The sequence below is a fragment of the Magallana gigas genome, chromosome 9 (genome assembly GCF_963853765.1).
Source record: "Magallana gigas chromosome 9, xbMagGiga1.1, whole genome shotgun sequence".
NCBI lineage: Eukaryota > Metazoa > Mollusca > Bivalvia > Ostreida > Ostreidae > Magallana > Magallana gigas.
The window spans coordinates 14371112-14384036 of NC_088861.1; positions in this window are offsets into that span (position 1 = coordinate 14371112).

The following is a 12925-nucleotide window of genomic DNA, read 5'->3' on the forward strand; positions in this document are numbered from 1 at the left end:
GAATCGTTAATTTCAAACTTTATGTAATAAAAAATCCAAAAATAATATCTTTACCACTTGCTTTATCTTCGACAATTTGTACAACCCATTTTCATGACACGCTTTCAGCCATCTTAATGCAGATTTTAACATTATTTTTTTTTAAATTAATAAAGATGTAAGAAACACTAGGTTTTTTAAAATAAAAAACAAACTAATCAAAAAAGGGAAAAAAACAAATAAGAAAATAAAGGAATTTCAAAGACTTGAAATGTCTTGTCATACTTTTTGTATTTTTCTCTAGAAGTTTATATTTATTTCTGTTGTAATAAAATATAGAAGTTGAAACAATTTTTTCTCCCTACAATTTGTAGAAAATGTAGAAAACCTTTGAAAAATGTAATAAAATAATTTTGTTCCACCATATAATGAATGAATTAGGTAATGTGTTTTGAAAATAATGAAAGTCTTTATTGAGAAAGCTCTGTAAAAAGCTTAGCAAATTTCTTCTGAGAGGTTTGCCCTTGGTATTTAAAGTTAAAGCATATTTTTTGTCCTCTCTGTTTGTATTTTCACTCATACTTTTATTTGCCTAAAAGACCAAAATTTAAGACTATAGTGTTCCAATTTATTCACAATATTTTGCTCAGAGAGATTCTGGTAGGTTTTATTATGAACATGTTCTTTAGAAGATAGTTTGAAAACAAACTTGCTTTTTTATTGGAATTGAATATTCAAATTCCTTTTTTGAGGGTTTAATTGTTGTGACGAGAAAGCGGTTTTTGTTTGTTTTCGTGGGTTGTTTTTTGGGGTTTTTTTGTATTTTCTGGTATTTATTAAAGTTGTTCACAACGCAACAAATACCAATGCGCATAAAAGAAATGCTTCATATTTGTATTAACCTTACTCACGGCAAAGTAATAATACATTTTCAACAAGTATTTTGTGAAAAAAATGAAAATGTTATCAATTTCATTGGGTTTTTTTAAAAAATAACAATACTTAATTAGATTCGATGAGCAAATGAGGAAATTGAAATTTCCCGTCATTGATAATTAACCGAAAAATATAATTACGGTTATTTTTAGTTCCACTGAGCCAAAGACTAAGTATATATGTTGTCTGTCGTTGTTGTTGTCATTGCTTTTGTCTTGATTCTGTAGAACCTGAATATGAACATTTCTATTAATATTTTCTGTTTCGAAGTAGTTTGATTTCGTTTTATTAAGCATAGGATGTAAATCATTTTTGTGTCCAAGCATCGTATTACTTACATGCAATATAACAGACAAAATGGTAGACCTATTATTCTTTGCAGTCTGAAAATATATATTTAAAATGTTATTTTAATGTTTACAAACCTGATGTGTTGTCTCCATAAATTGATTGTCTTTTGGAGAGGAGAACATTAACATTTGTTGATGAATGGTTTACAATCACATCAGAAGTCTCGCCCATTTTTACAATCCTCTCAATGTTATTAATTTGTATAACAAACTCACTAGTTTGGCATAAAATTTCACCCACTAAACCCAAGTGATAATTGATAGATATAATAAATCCCCAAACTGATTTTGTAAGCTGGCAAGCTGTAAAGCTCGCTATTTATTGGCAAAGGGATCAATATTTGTGAAATTCTGTTAACATGCACATACCTGTCATAGTTGGAGCAAATCATGTTAAAACAATGAGTTAAATCGAGATCATTTAATAGCTGTAACAAGGGAAGAAACAAATCATAACAACGTTATTTTGGGATTTGTGACTGGAAAACATGAAATCAACAACATATTAAGGTGAACATTAAATAATGCCATCGATTAAATTAAGGATGATTTCTTACCAATATTATCGTCAATAATGTGGTTATTGCAAACACTTAATACATATATAAAACATTGTGAATATTTATTCATACGATATATTTTTCAATTTATTAATCCATAGACATTTGTCAAATACGTACACAGAATTTATCAAGTAAAGTTGCATTTTGATAACTCACAAAAGGGAATTGTAAACGTTTTTCCTAACTTTATGATTGCAACTTTCTTTGATATTACATGTACATCTACAATGTATTAACATATGCACTATAGACTGAAAATTCTTTTCAAAAGTAATTATGAAATAATGAAAAAACTTATTTTCATATAATACTGTAGATTGGCAAATAATCACGATGTTTTTTATTTCAATATGTTCGCGATTAATCATTTTCTCGCAAAATTTAACCCATCGTGAATACTACCATTAGTTTCGAAAAACGTTTTAATGCTTATATTCTGATCAATTTATTTTCTAGCAGCGTTAACATTAAAATCATCGTGATTGGTACTTAATTAGAAATCGTGAAATTTTAACACCGTGGAATTAAAACGACTTACAGTAGTACACGTCAGATTTGATGAAAAAGGTAGGTGACATGTATTTTATGTGTTTAAATTGACATATCCCTTTTAGTTCATCTGAACAGATAGTACAAACTTATTCATATTTTTGGAATTTGAAATGACAGTAGTATTTTGAAGTTTTTCAGTTTTGCTGTTCATATTAACATTATTCATTTTTGTATTACATGTATATAGTTGATATTAGCATTAAGAATATTTTGGTAAGAAAACTTTCTTCTATTTATACACAAGATTGTTAATTAAAATCTCGCATATCGCGAAAATGCATTTTTAACATTTAACATGATTTATGAAGTGTGTAAAGAAAAAAGAGGTCACATCGTCGATGCTTTGATTGATATCATTCCATAGACTAGACAATATGTGGTATACATAGAGTGCATGGTCAAATTTATCTAATAAACGAAAAATGACAAACTAATTAATCAAATGACATATACGAACACTTGTGACGGTTATGGAGTGATTTCCTTGTTTTTAATTTATTGATATATATCCGCTAAAAATAAGTTTTATAGTTGGCCAAGGTACTGTATATACACCACATCTGCTGTTGATAATACATGTTGACTATATTGGACTACATTTTTTATAGTAATTGTAGCTTTTCTGTGTAACAAACAATGTTCATCACCGAAATAATCCACATCATGAAAATTTGCAATCCTGTCTGTTTTTTCGTAGGAGCTTTTGTTTTCGCTACAACAATGGTAAAAGTCGTATCTCCAGCACAGCTGTGCATAAGGTAAAAAAAATTAATTCCCAGCTGATTAATCATTTTCATATGTTACCCAATACTGCAATACTTCTTTCGGCAAAAAAAACTTTTGGGAAAAGGTGCGCCAAAATGAGACATTCTTGTTTGAAATAAATATTTCATTTTCAGCTGTAAATTGTTATGCAAAATTTTAAAGGATTTTTTGGCCCGGTGACACCCACCTGGATTTCACTGACACACTTCTTTTACGGTTGGTACTTGTGCAAATGCAAATCAACAGCGTTTTAAACCTGTGTCGAATGGTACCCTTTCAAACTTTTGCCTGGAAGTTCAAACATGTTTTACTTTTTCACAAGCAAACATAAATACCCGAGGTGTCATGCATACTTAACAAGTCCATGTGTCGACACTAAAATGGGTGTGTGTGGAAGGTGGGGGTAGGGGAGGTTGTTTTTCATAAAATCAAAACCATAGTTACATGATACATTGTATAAAACTTTCATAACTATTCGAGACTTTTAATATAAGTTTCATAGAATCTCGTACATATTTTGATGTTTCAAACTTTTAAGGTTGGACTGAGATTACACCTTACGGGATTTTGTTTAATCTTTAATAGCGCATTTTAGAAGAACTATTTTACAAGGCAGTTTTAAAAAGATTGAATTTTGTCTCTTCAATGTTGTGAACATGTTCCAAAACTACAGCTGGATAAAACAAACTTCAATAAACTTTCCGTTACATTATACGCATTTGACGAAACCTAATATTGCCATTAATTTAGTCCTATGAAGTTTAGCATTGTACTGATCCTTTGCTGTTTTTGTTATAACTTATAAAGTTGGTTCTCGATTTTTATCTCTATTCAGTTATCTTTATTTTTTATTTTGTTGAGGTGGGGGGTTACAAGATAAAGTGTATTTTCCATTTTAAATGTAACTTTTGATCGTAAGTTTCAATTTTCTTTTATATAGGGAAGTTGAAGATTGTTGCTTGATATGGTCTTCGAACGACACTGGGATATGTAAAAGTCAGTTCAAGCAGAAATATGTGACAAGACTCTAATAACCTTTTTATGACGTTTTCTTATGATTATTCAAACAATCACCTGAATTTCTCTTTTAGAATGTTTCAAAGGATATATTGGGAATAAATGCGAATTTACCTGCCCATATCCAGGTTATGGGGAATCCTGCCAGCAAAATTGTAACTGTGAAAAACAGTATTGTAATCACATCACAGGATGTCAAGGTATAAAACAACAATAGAGTATGCAGTTTCAATTAGAAAAATTGTTTTCATTTGCAATTATCCAATAAGTAGAAAAAATGAAAACAATATCAATATTTGTCTTTTCAACCAAAAATTAATATCAAAACGTTAAAATATTTGAAATTATATAGTTATGTGTCTTTAAAAGCCTTTAAATTATCAACCTAAAAAAGTTGAGAGAAATATGAATAGCCTTCCGTGTGCATGGCGTAACATTGGATATTTCAAATAACTTATATTTTACACTATGTTACAAAGATTAATTAATTTATGAAAAAAAAACCGTTTGTGCTCGGCAGAGCAGGTGCTCGCGAGCGATCTCTAATTTTGTGTTACGTGAATGGGGATTTATGGCGAGGGCTTGCAATCATTCGCTTTCTTGAAAACACAGATACATTTCTAGTCGATGACCTAACAAACGCTTAACGGCTTTTAAAATGATTGAGAACAAATGTTCAAATAGATAAAAGAAACTGGCCTTTAATTTGTTTATTTTGAAGATGGTTAATCTTCATTCAGTTCATTCATTCTTTATCAATAGAAAGTTATATTAAATGGCGTCATTTTGGTATTGCCAGGGTATTTCTAAATTCACGAAATGATATTTCTGTTTAATAATTTTCTTATTATAAGAAGGTGTTGAAGTATATATTTTCAATAAAAATATGCTTAACTACCCTCAGAAATATATGCGTCGGAGCTTGAACTGTTGGTATTGCAAAGTATACAGATATATAACGGACTACATCTGTACCTTCTATCATCTGCATTCATTTTTGCATTGAATAATGGTTTTTGTTATTTATTGTATTTATAAAAGAATAACAATCTTTTTCATTTTAATGAATTCTCTTCTGTTTAGATGGCTCTCCAACAATTAAACCAAACTCAAAATCCGCTACGGAAATCGACAGATCTCTTCTTTATGTAGATGAAGCTACGAAGAAGATATGTAGGTACATGTATACAACAGTTCTTCTACGAGTAACGAAACTGTATCTTGACAAATCTTGCCATCGGATTCACAATTAAACGATACAAAACATTCTATTGTAGCATGCCCCGCCGGTTTCATTGGAATCAATTGTCAAATACCGTGTCGATTTCCAGTATATGGTTATGAGTGCAAATCAAAATGTGAATGCGTCCAGAAATACTGTAATCACATAATTGGTTGTAATGGTAAATATGTTAATAATTAGATAATTATGTCGATTTACGTTACTTTATGCAATTAACGTTAAGACAAATATATATTAGTGATTGATAGAATACATACAATATTCAATAAGTATACGTGAACGTGATTTAGTTCCGATTACTTATTATTATTAGTCAGTAATACATAAAATACCATATGTTAATTGGTGTTTGCCAACCCGTTTCATTGTAGTTAGTAAACTTTATGAGCTCTATATTTCGTTTCAAACTTGACACCAGAGATGGGGTCGATTACTTTCAAAAGCCATCGATTAAATTACAATTACTTAGCTCAATTGCTCAAGTCATACATTTGTGCTCTTAATTGTCGATATGTGTACATGTACCACCTTTGTCCTTTCATTATGTTTAAACCCAACTGCACTGCATTAAACCAGTCACGACGGTAAATTGTGTTGAACGAATTTTGTTGCACAATGCAGCATACCAGGTATTCTACATCGACCGTTTTCTTTTTTAATAATTGTTTCAATTCAGCAATTTCAAATTACAGCTTCTCAAATTCATATTCAAATAATTTATTTAAGCTTATTTAATCTTCATCAACTGAAACATTTCTAATATTATTGTTTTTAAAAAAAACGCTCATATCATAAAGCGCTTGCAATAACACACTATTTATTCTGTTGCATAAAAATCTGAGTTAAGAAAATGTTTATATATATTTATATATATATATATATATGTTTATATATATTTATATATATATATATATATATATATATATATATATATATATATATATATATATATATATATATATATATATATATATATATATATATATATATATATATTTATACAACAGAGATATATACCACAGAGTTTAAGCCCCGGCCGGGGTGAATATTGAGCTCCAATAAGGAGATTATATAGCTTAACATGTGAAGGAGTATTGATCATGATTAAATTACACATGTATAAGTATATGGAAAGGGAAATATTTAATTTAAATTCTACTACAATTATTGCCGACATCAAAGGATGCCGCGGACATTATTCTCCAATATACACGTACCAAGAACGTCATCAGTAAATTATCAGATCAGAAATACCTATTTGTCTCGCACTGATCATGAAAGTAAAACTTCAAACCGAAATAAAGTTTTAAAACCATGGCAATTTTACGTGTTAGATTCAGTCAAAACGACGTGTTTGCCTCAAATGTTTATTTTTAAGAGATCAATGTGGCTATTCCTAGGACCTCCCTAGCACATTTTCACTGCGTGTTTTTACGTAAAATATATAACCTGTAGTAGTAATCATTGTATTAAATTGCCCTTAAAATATTTGGAATATGATTCAAAGATAGTTTATAAATAAGTGAAGAGTATTAAAAATCTAAAGAAAATTCTGTCGTCTGCATCTGATTCCTTTCATCGATACACATGTAAACCTTACTAACAAAACCGTTGGGGTAACATGGAACAGCCGTCAAAATGACCTAGATCGTCTCTCTATACAAGAAACGATCTGTAGAAATACTGGGATGCCACTAGAATAGAAATAAAGTTCTTGTTATCGTGAATGTTGCAATAATAAAATTATAATTTATGTAATATTGTTGATCTGGCTAGGATTGATTGAAAAACATAAAACATGGTTGTGTGTATATACTGCCATTTATTTTTGCTAATAAGAAAAATTAGGCAATAAGGGGAGGTCTTCAAACAGTCATAATATCAATTACCAGACATTGAATGTAAGTTATAAAAGGTGAGCAAATGACCTCCCCCATATTAAACAAAGATGTATACAATATCAACATGTACCAAATATACATACAACAAACATATTGTTGAACAAAAACAGCATTGTACATATCAACAACAACATACATGTGTTATACAGTGCAAAATAAATCCCCAACTATAAAGGTGATGAAGGGGAAGGAGGGTGGGTTGATTGCGGTATTTACAAACTTGTTGACAGCTGACAGTTAAAATGACGTAGTCAAAACATCGCGCGACTAAACGCCGCACTCTGATTGGTTAATGTAGACAATTAAAGAAGATCAGCTAAATACTCAAAAATACTCAAATATTAGAATTACAATTATATCATGACTAGACTATTATTTTTGGTACTGGCATAAAGATAACATATCACAATTTACATAAATGCTATTATTTACAATAATGCTGTAAAATAAAATAAACTCCTCGGTCTCGAAATGTTGTTTGAAATATAAAAGCCTCGGCTAACACCTCGGCTTTTATATTTCAAAACAACATTTCTCGACCTCGGAAGTTATTCTGCAATATTTACGAAAACTCGTACTTTATTTCTTAATTATATGTCTAGATTTAATGACACTTTATGTTTTTACCAACACCTTATTTTCCGAGCTCGCATAAGGCAAGACTTCTACTTTGATATATAGTAATCACCATATTGAATGTAGGTTTTTTCAAGTTGATAATATTCTTTCAATTCCATAATTGTGACATATCGTATCTTTGAACAATATAATTTGTGCTGTTCAGATCAACTTTTTCAAAAAATGTTGCGATCTTTAAATACATTTACGTTGCACACCACAATTAATGCAAAATATATGTACCTTTATATTACATGAGAGTGAACGTCATGCAATATTTTGTTCTTCAATAGGATCTTTTCTCAATTAACATGGTTGCCAGTCATGTTTGTGATAACACGATGTATATTTATCAGTACAGTGTGAAACATTTTAGTCAATAGTTATATCAAATGCAGTCGGAATCATTCATAACTTGAATTCCTCCGGAGAAGAAAAAAAGGATCGGTATACTTCAAGTTAACAAGAAATCTGTATGTACTGTATTTATCATTTCTCAATACTTTATATATTTGATACCTATAAATACATCAGCAACCTTTCTAATTTTTAATTTTTTTTCAGTTCGTTGCCCTGGAGAAGATCACAGTAAAAGTAATATATATACAGTGTTTGATGTACAGGCATTAATTCTGATTATGATTTATATTTTCATTCAGAATCTTTGTTTTCATGGGGTTTTTTTCTACTTTGTCTTACGAATTTTATGCAAGCATGTTTTCATAAATTGTTCATTCGATTTTCATAAAGCTCCCAGATTTGACAGATTTTAGTCTAGGTCTCATTTGATTTTATTTACATTAATGTTGAAGTTATTTTTGTTTTTTGGGGTGTTTTTAGGTATTAGTTTTATATTGATTTTCAGTTGGTTGGCTTGTTTGAGAAACTCCTTCTATACGATTTAAGGTTAAATGTTTACAGGTACGGTGGACCTAGATTTGTTGACTTGCTTTAATGTATCTCACTCCTCACGTTTTGATTTTATTGCGCAGATGTTCATTATATTTTAAAGGAATATTAGATTATCATTTCATAATTACACAACATTCAGAAAGAAAATTTATTTGAATTCAAGAAGCGATCAAGTTTTAGGGGAGCTATTTTCTCGTGCGAAAGGCTTTTTAGTCGAAAATGACAGAAACAAGCAATTTTATGAATTTTTAATATACTTTTCTTATTATTATACTTTATTCATTATTCAAGCTGCATTAATCTTATAAAATTCTTGATATTCAAATGTTTTTATTTCAAATAAAATCGTAAGTATTATAGATATTGTCTATTTTAAGTGCAAAAAAGTAACACAAAAATTTTTACAGCTTCGTATAAATTTGGACATTTCAAGAAAAAAATCTGCTTAATCAAATATACTGACAACAAATCCAATTCAGGCTGAAGTTGAATTTTAGGTGCAAAAAGGTCAAATTAAATTTGCCGTAACTCAGAGGGATGAGCACTGATCTCCCATTATCCTATTATTGTTTAAGTGAGTTTCGTCTGCAGATTTCAATTATGTACTTCTCAAGAATTTATTGATACAAGAACATTGAGGAGTGGGATACCTAAAGTCATTACAATTTGTCTGGCTAAAAACATGTAGGTGCTCAAAATGTCACAAAATGAAGAAAAGTATTTGAGAGATCATTCGAAATACAAAAGAATCAATTGTACATTTAAATCTATTTTATTGCTCAGTGACAATAAACGTAATGGTTACGTATTCATTCTAATATGTTTTTTTAAACATTTTTTATTGTAATTTATGTTTACTCTCTCTCTCAAAACGTTATAAACAAATTTGTTCATGACTTGGTATATTTTTTAACTCAACACTTTTACAAGTGTAGATTATTGCAATCGTAGAATGTTACCAAAGAACAAATTAAGAGTAGTATCTACAGTTAATATATAGATGGTTCCTAACTGAGCTTTTTTTATGCAATATTTGAAGAACGCGTCTACAAAACTTAATTTTTTTTATTTTGTTATATTTTAACATTGCGGTTAGTTAAATCCAAAAGTATATGTTAAAATAAAGTATATGGTATTGAATATTTAAAACAAAGATTTTAAAAACCGTTAAAGTTTTACACTATGATTAATATTTTCTTAATTATGAAAAAAGTGTAGATAATTAAAACCTTTTAAAAATGAAATACGGTTCATGAATGGCAGTAGAGTAAAATAAATACAAAGATTAAGTTTTCCTTGGTTCAATGTTGTGCTATTTAGACAAACACCAACAATGTAATTCATTCATTTTATGTACATTTAACCATACGGTCTATCATTAACAATTATTTGTTCGGGATTTTTTTTACAAAAAATATTTTTTCTAATGCAGGGCTCACACTGGCTCCAAATTTTGTGTCGCAACCTTTCGCGTAATAAAATTAATCATTTTTTTCTATCATAGTGTTTATCACCATACTAGAATATTAGTTTTTGGTCATATGTATCTGCCTGTTTATATTATATGCATACCTAAAACTACGATTTTATTATTAAATTATTATAGATATATATAGAAATGTAACTAATAATGGATGTATATGGTTGTGAATATTGACATCTTGTGACAAATGTAGAGCTTTTTAGATCTTTTTAGAAAATTGATATTATACAAATTTCATCTTTTAATTTGTTTTCCTATGATTAAATTTATTTTTAAAAAAAAGAGCAAGAAAATAGGTCAAATTTGCTGTATTGTAATATTATTCAATCCAAAAACATAGTTGTTCTTGCATCTACTTGGCTTGTTGATTGGCGTTTGAACAACATCTCTAAGTAGATATATGTGTAGTTTGTGTTAATCTGGGAACAGAGGAAATTCTGACTGAAGATGGCTAAAGGTTAAGATTGTGATTTACAGTCAAAATTATCATTCCAAATCTTATTTCTTTTGTTTCATATAATAAATAATTGAACTGTGACATTCTAACTAAATTTAACTGTAAAAATTCCAAGTTTGCTACATAATTCTATTTATAGACTACCCTTACGATGTCAGAATTGTAAGTCTAAACACCTTGTCAAAAAGTTATATAACAATTTAAACTAAGCAATTTTGATCAACCATATATCATATCTTAAACTAATTACACGTTTTCAAAATATTTATTTTGTTTTACGCAGTTTTTGTTGTCCTTAGCCACATGCTTTGTGGAATGACGATCACATTGTAAGCTCAGTTGATGAAAGCATTAGATATGTCAGTGGTTAATTACAAATCCATTTATTTGTAATAAGGTGTGAAATTCACCTATCATTCTTTAAAGGCAGTTGTGTATACCCCGTTTACAGATGGCTTCTACCGTTTACCCGTGTCATTGTCTTAAATCATTAAATGTCTTTCTCTTTTTGTCTTTCTTGGAAAGTCAATATGTTTTAACCCTGTGATTTTATAGTGCGCAAGATTACACCAATAAAATAGATCAATTTTTTGCAAAAGGTTTTTTTTTTATTAAAACTAACATAATAGAGGATAAAAGTTTTATATCCTGATGGATTACCAACAATATCATCAAATCAACTCTAACAAATGTTATGGATTATGTTGAATAGATTAAGACTAATAAAATAAGTGTCATGTTGTGAATGGTTGTGAAATAACTTTTAATAGCTTCTTATTAGTAAGTTGCAAGAACTTGTGTTCGAACCCTTTGCATATTATATATACAACGCCATACAAGGCCAAAAAAACTTCAGAATACATTTTTCATCTTCTGCAGAGTTGATGTTTTTTGTAGGGAAAAATATAAATCTTACTAAGTTACTGATATCCAAGGCGACTGCACTTAAGTTCATGCCCTTGGTATTGAAGATCAGAGGGCGTATTGTTATTGTCCTCTCTGTTGCATATATTCTCTCTAATACCTTTTTTCTTTTCAATTCAAATAAAACTAAATGTAAGACTTTACTATTGAAATATATAACCGGCCCCTCAGGCTTTGATCAGAGAGTCAGTGAAGACTTTTATGAACATGTTCTCAACAAAAAAATCTTCTAAAACAAAGGAGTTTTCATCAGCGTCGCTTTTTAAAAATCATTTTCTATGGTTTTACAGCACTGTAATTGCACTATTAGCTTTATTGTAATGTGAAAGCTTATATAATTTCATTTTTAATTTTTACTTAAGTTGCCAACTATACAAGAAATACGTACATATATATATAAAATACGTAGTTTTTGTAATAATCTAACCTAACTTAAAACCATTTATATTTAACAAGTGTGACATTTTGTACAAATAACGAAACCTTTTCTGTCATTGAATGATTAATTAGTAATTGGAAATTACGTTGACTGCCGTCATTTATTTTATCTTAATTTGTGGGACTTTAATATTTATATTTTTATTAATGCATATATTTTCTGTTGCCTTTTTCACCATGAAAATAATTATAGACTAAAAATTCATCGGAAAAATTTTCTGATATTATTTTATTCTACATAGAAAGTCATTCCCTGTGCCCATTAAGCATCGTATTATGTACATAAAATGTAAAAAAAAATCGGTAGACTTATTTTGATATGGTGTTTCAAACTTTAGAATTATTTATAACGAATGTTACTTTCATATTTACAAACTTTATGTGTTGTCGTCATACATCATTTATCTTTTTGGTGAAACATAAACTTTTGTTGACTTTTTGTAAACAATATTGAACCAGGAATTATGATTGTGTCACAGTAATATTTTAAGATTTTACATTTCAAAGCAATGTTTTGTTTGTTTCATATCAATGTTATTCAGATCTGCATTTTATAGTCATTTTTAGTCTTTAAAAAATTAAGCTAAAATTATTTGTTCATTTACATATAAGGATTTTAAATTTGAACACACCGTTGATCACGAAAAGGTATTTTCAACAAAAACATAATGATGTTTGTAAGCAAAGAGGGGCCATTTAATGCGTCGGTGTTTTGATTTGATTTACTTTTATTAACTAGAAAAAATGTGATATACATAGTGTGCATGGTCAAATGTATTTCATACAC